Raw genomic sequence first — 6,719 nt, forward strand, 5'->3', positions numbered from 1 at the left:
GTCTTATCTTCTTTACTGGAAGCAACTGGGAGGGGTTTTACTGGCAGTGGTAGGCAGAAGGAGGCACAGGGTGGGTGTAGTGTCTAGGTTGTGGTGTTTGTCCAGTGAGCATGAGTGAGCTGTCAGGGAACATCTCAACAGAAAGGGGAGGTAAGGACCTGATGGGTAAGAATCCAGACTTAATATGTCTGCATTTGTTTGTTTTTCTGCTTGGTAATTCTGATGTTCTGATGTCCCATTCTGTTTTGTTGCAGTTTCCATGAAAGTGGCAGTTAAGGGGAAAGTTCAGTGTACAGGAAGCTGAGTGTTCTACTTGTATTCCTGGGAGGCCACTTCTGGAATGGCACAGAGTGACCTGTGTAAAGGTTTTTATGCAGGTTACTACTGGCCTTGTGATGTCATGGCATTCTGCTGTACTGGGGTCAATGAGTATGGTGTTCCTCAGGGCATCAGCAGCCCAAGAATATGCTTCCAAAGTGGGAATCAAGTTGGACACAACAGCAGAGCATATGAAGAAAGTAATGATTGTACTGCAATGGAGGAGATCAAATCATAGAGGTCAAATTTGAAATCAAGTGCCAGTGTTGGGGAGAGTACGTTGGTTGAAAATACTTCAAGTAGATGGTCTCTTTCAGGTAGCAAAATAGTTCAGTGTGAGATTGTCTGTTCATTAGGGTTAAATTACCCTCTTGGAAGTAGTGGCAGGGCAGGTGTGTCATTCTGGGGCTGTGGATAGAGCACAACAGGAAGGCAATTAGGAGACTGATCAGCAGGATGAAGATGATGGTGAGAAGACTCCCTCTGAGATGGCCTGGCTCCCGTGGCACCGTGGGGAAGGGTGGATATTGACTGTCTTTACCCCTGAGGGAATAGACTGAGTGCACACAGGGAAGGTGTAAGAGTCTGAAACACAGAAAATAGAATGACAGATTGGAAGCACCTCTTACTGTAGTTCCATTCAATTAGATCTGCTAAAGGGAGAATGACATCTAATATGAGAGCTAGAGAAATGAATGTCAGTAGGAGAAGAGAAGTCAGTAGAGGACATAATCTAGGCCCTTCAGGAAGGTAGACAAAGGATGAGTAGGAAAGTAAAAAGGTAGACTGCTTCCAGGGAGAAGACATGAATGTTTTCTTGGAAGGAGAACTCCTTGATCCAGGAGAGCAAGGATTGTGAAGATTCAGATGAGGGGTAAAACAGGGGGATGTTATGACAGATTTCTTGCAAAATGATAGAGAATCTAGGCATAATTCACACGTTTTACACTGGGACTTTTTCAATGATGCAGGCAAGAAAGGTGAGCATGTGGTAAGGAAATGGGGTGTGAGAAGATAGATGAAAGACCAGAGGTGTTTTGCCAAGCAGAGGGCCAAGATGAAGGGGAACAAATGAACTCTTTCATCCAAAGACAGAGTGACAAAAGATGTCCTCCAAGAATATATTCAACCCAATGTAGAATGGTCTCCAGAGTATATGTCTGAAGGTGAGTGTAAAGCAGACTTAGTCTGAGAGTGAAGTAGGGCCACAACTACTATGTCAATTGTAATTTGATAAGTTTTATATCCTGATATTGCCTCTGAAGCCTCCCAGGCTTTACAAAACCTTCCATATACAAACCAGGGTTCTTGTGGGTTCTGTACAGAGAGATTTGAGTTGGGAAGGAAGTGCCTGGTGTTTAATTCTGAACAGAGATGAAACCATGATCCGAAGATAGTTGTGTCTTTTCTCTGGTTTCTACAAATGGGATCAGGGCAGTTGCAGATTTCAAACTGGTGCCTGGTCCTAGGGAAATGGTGGAAGTTTCAAGAAGGAGAGCATAGAGGTGGAGGACACTTTGACCTTACAAGAGGTGGGGGAGATGTAAGTCGCATAGAGGGAACCATCAGGGCAGGACAAGGTAGTGGGAGCATGGAGAGAATCTTTGTGGCCTCGAAGACCATAGATGAAGTGGTGGCAGGAGCTATCCCCAGCAGCAAGGCTCAATTTGACAGTGGGGTCTAGTTGTCTCATAAAGAGGCTCTAGGGAAAATTTTCAATATTGACTCAAAATTCCAAGGGGATGAATCCCTTTCATTCTGGTTCTGGAAAAAAGATGGAGCATCCAGGATCTGGAATACATACAGCACTGGTCAGGCATAAATCCTGATTTAGTTTCTGAAAAAGTCTTTTGCACCTATACTCTCATGTGAAGATAGAGTCGATGTATTTGAGAATTGGGGATGTGGTTAAAAAAAAAAAGGAAGACTTGAGATCTAGCACGGTGGAGTAGGTGGTGGATGTGTGGATGGAGGACAACAGGGTGTAGGGATTGGGGTGTATAGGATGGATAGGGGCCGTACTCTACTTGATGTGTCTTAGGGCTTTGGCCACATGGTATGATTGGTCAACCTGTGTGAAAGGCAGAGACAATGATATACACAAGGATATAGGCAGGTATGATAAGGCCATGTTTCAGAAGTTGTGCAATGATGGGTTTTTCTCATTTGGGAGTCTAAATGGGTACTGAATTTTTTTTTCTTTTTTCTTTTTTTTGGGGGGGAACTGGATTGAACTCAGGCCCTTACACTTGCCAGAGGAATGCTTATTCCACTGAGTGATCTCCCCAGTCTCCTGGATAGTGATTCTTTTCAACATACTGGGAAGACATAATCTTGGAGATGAATAAAAGGGAGTTCTTGGTGTTTACCAAGAGCAGAGGTGGAGACACCTTAGACTTGAGGGTTTAAGGATGAGAAGTAATCAGGGAAGAGTCGGTTTTGGGGAGATGGAGCTAGAGCACGAAGGCAGTGGAGGATGTGGTGGAACAGGAGATACTTTAGTTTAGAGATTTGTTAAAAGACCTCCCCTTTGTAGCTGAATGCTGCAGATTATGATAGACAGACTAGGGAGAATATATGATTTACCCTGTGACATAAGGGGCCCTGGGGTAAGGGTTTAATATAGAGGTGCACATCTCCACAACAGAAATTTTCAGGCCAAAGCAGCTGTCTTTGAAAAGAAGTGAAGTTGTAATGTGTCCCCCACACAACCTACCCTGTCACACCATCCATCCTGTAGCTATTAGGAGTAAACAAGTTCTACCTTCCACATCAGGATTTTCTCAAAGTTTGGGCAGCTATGATGGCCCATGACATTGGTAGACCTGAAAGGTGTGTGAGTTTTCACTTGGCTCTCTGAGCAACTGATAAGGACAGAGACAACAGAGTTGTCCTGTAGATTGCCAAGGGAGAGGAATCTGCCAACAATCCTGGATGCCAGGTGACAGACCTTTTCTGGTAAGAACTCCCACATGTGGGTAAAGGCTTGGGAAGGGAACCGTATATCGGTCACTGTTTCACTCTGTAGATAGCCTGAATGTTGACACCTGTAGCAGGGGGAGTGGTGTATACCTTCGTTTCTGACTCTGGGCATTGCTTTGCAGTCTGTTTGGGTATGCAGTTTCTTCTAGTGGAGGTAAGTAATTGGAAGAGATGTATTGCTGTCCAGCAAACTCCATATTAGTTGTGAAAGACTTTGAAGGCATGAAAAATTAATGACTGTTGTGGGATCTGAGAATCTCTCTCAGTAGTTTGGTTTTCAGAAAATATCAAGAACTGACTGTGTAAGAAAATTTGTTTCGAGCATCAATTATTCCTTTGGGCTTTCTATATTGAAGCTAATATATTTTCTGACCAACATGAATTGAGTCAGGTTTTCATCCTTTTTAAAGAATGGTATCCTTTAATTTATCATAACTGACTGAGTTGTTGATTGCATCTTTAATCAATCCATATCACCAGTGAACATGATTGTTCAGGGCTTGTATCTATATTGAAAGGCATGAAACCTGGGCCCATGTTGTTTTCCAGTTGTGGGCAGCAAGTGCTAAGAAGGGTGCCTGGCAGAGCTAGACTATCCAGGTTGTTTTTAGGAAGAAAATATGTACCATTAAACTGTAATTCCTCTTAGCAGCCATCACCAGTCATTGAATTGTGGCGGTTTCAAGTAGAGCCCACATAAAAGAGACAGCTGAACCTCGATCATACTATTTGGTGACGCCTGGTATATTACACTACCAGCATATAATAAATTTTATCTTGTCCTCAAGAAGCTTTTGGGAGGTGTTCTTCTGGCAGTGGTAGAGAGAGGTAGGCACAGGGTGGGTGTAGTGTCTAGCTCATGGTGTTTGGACAGCGAGGCTGAGTCATCTTCCAGAGGACATCTCAGCAGAAAGCGGTGATAAATAATCTGATGGTTGACAAAGCCATGCACCTTGTATGTATGAACATGTTTGTTTTTGTTCTTGGCAGTCCTGATGTTCTGAAATGAACTGAGTCCCTTTTGTATTAGCATAGTCCCAAGAAAGAGATGGTTCAGCATAAAGTTGAATGAAGAAGATAAATATGCTATGCTGTCCTGGGGAGTGACTTCTCGAATGGCACAGCCAAATCTTTGAAAAAATGTTCATGTCCATGGCTATTGGCATGTGTTGTCATGGCATTTTTGTGTCCTTGGGTCCATGAGTATGGCGTCTCTGTGCACATCCCCAGCCCAAGCTTGTGCCTCCAAAGTGGGAAACTAGATGGACTCATCCCAGGCCATGTAGACAGAATGATAGGTGTTGATCTGTGGAGGACGTACAGAGAGATAAGTCAGTCAAGCAATTGTTTCCACTGTTGTAGTGGAGTAGATTACTTGGCCAAGCTTCTAGTCCCCCTGAGGTATCAGAATAGCTTAGAGTGATTGTGCCTTGGGCAGCACTTGCACTCTGGGCAGTTGTGACAGGAGGTGATGTGCCATTAGAGACTGTGGATAATGTACACAAAGCTGCAGAATTAGGAGACTGATCAGCAGAATGAAGACAATGGTGAGAAGACTCCCTCTGGGATTGCCTGACTCTGGTGGCACCAAGGGAGAGGGTGGGTGTTGGCACTGTATACCTGAGGGAAAAGACTGAGTGCACACAAAGGAAAGAGTACCAGTACCACATACAGAAAATAGGACTGAGAGGAATCAGCTTTTATTGTAATTCTATTCAGGTCCAATGAAAGGAGACTGCCACCTAATATGAAAGCTAAAGGAATGAATATGAGCAAGACGGGGACATGGCAGTACAAGGCATCACCTAGGCCTTTGGTAAGTTAGGTAAATAATGAGTAGGAAAAATGAAAATGGGGCATCTTCTGGGAGAAGAAATGGACGTTTCCTTGGAATCAGGTGATTGATCCAGAAGAGCATGGATTGTATGGTTTCAGATGAAGTGTGCAGCAAGGGTGGTTATCACAGATTTCATGAAAAATGAGAGAGAATATAGGTATCATTCTCAAGTTTCACATGTGGCATTGTTTACTGATACAGGCTAGAAAGGTAAGTAGGTAGTGAGGAGGCCGAGAATGAGAAGTTCCATGAAAGGCTGAATGTGTTTTTCCAAACAGATTGCCAAGAGAAAGGGGAACAGATAGATTTCGCCAACCAAAGACAGAATAATAGATAATGTCTTCGAATGATGAGGTGTTCACCCAAGGTAGAACGTTCCCCAGAGATGGCAGTGAGTGTGAGTGTAAATCAGTTCTGAGTGTGAGTGCAAGGTTGGATCTCAAGTACTATGTCAATTGTCATTTGACAAGGTTTTGTATCTCCCTTTTACATCTGAGGTGGTCCAAGTTTTGTAAACACTGACAAGACAGAAACAGGGTAGTTGTAGATTCTGTATAGGGAGATCTGAGATAGAAGACAAGTGTCTGGTATGTAATTGCAGGAGAGAGAGAGAGAGAGAGAGAGAGAGAGAGAGAGAGAGAGAGAGAGAGAGAGAGACCTTGTCCCAAGCAGGTTGTGTCTTGTCTCTTGCCTTTATGCATAGGTTTGGGGTGGTTTCAGGTTTGAAACTTGGACCTGGTTCCAGAACAGTGGTTGGCATTTCAAGGAGGAGAACATAGAACTGGAGGAGAGTTGGAGCTCTGAGAAGGTGGTGGAAATGGAGGACATAAACAGGGAACAATAACCATGGAGGAGTATAAATTAAAGGAAGCATGGAGAGAATCTTTATGGCTCTGAGAGCATATGTGTGGTGGTACACTTTGCTACCTCTAGAATAGAGGCTCTCCTTGATTGTTGGGACCAATTGTCTTCATGTAAAGGCCCTGGGGAAACTCCTCTCATTTTGACTGCAAATTTCATGTTGAATCCATTTAATTCTGCTTCATGTAAAAGGAAGACATGACCCTTGTCTGGAACCGATAAAGCAGTGTCAGGTATAAATGCTGATTGAGTTTCTAATATACTGTTTTGCACTTCTGCCTTTAGGTGAAGAATGATTGGATGTACTGGGGAATTTGGGAATGTGGTAAAAAGAAAAAGAAGTCCTTGAGATGCAGCACAGTGTAGTGTGTAGTGTATGTGTGAATGAAGGACAACATGCCATAAGGTTTCTGTTACATGAGGTGGATAGAGAACACAGTCTGTTTGACATTTCACAGGACTTTGATGAGACGGTATGTCTCAATCTGTATGAAAGGCAAGGATGGTGTAAAAATGAGGAATTTTCAGGTGTGAAAAGGCCACATTTGAGGATTTGCACAATGTAGAGTTTCTCTCCTTTGCCAACCTAATTAGGAGGGATTGTTTACTTTTTTGCCATAATTTTATTGATAAACAAATAGCAATGAGACAGTTTCAAATCAAATCGATAGGATAGTTCCAATAATTGACACACTGCATACATTCTTCTTAGTGGTTAATT

Source organism: Octodon degus, unplaced genomic scaffold, assembly GCF_000260255.1.
Source record: "Octodon degus isolate 3935 unplaced genomic scaffold, OctDeg1.0 scaffold00359, whole genome shotgun sequence".
NCBI lineage: Eukaryota > Metazoa > Chordata > Mammalia > Rodentia > Octodontidae > Octodon > Octodon degus.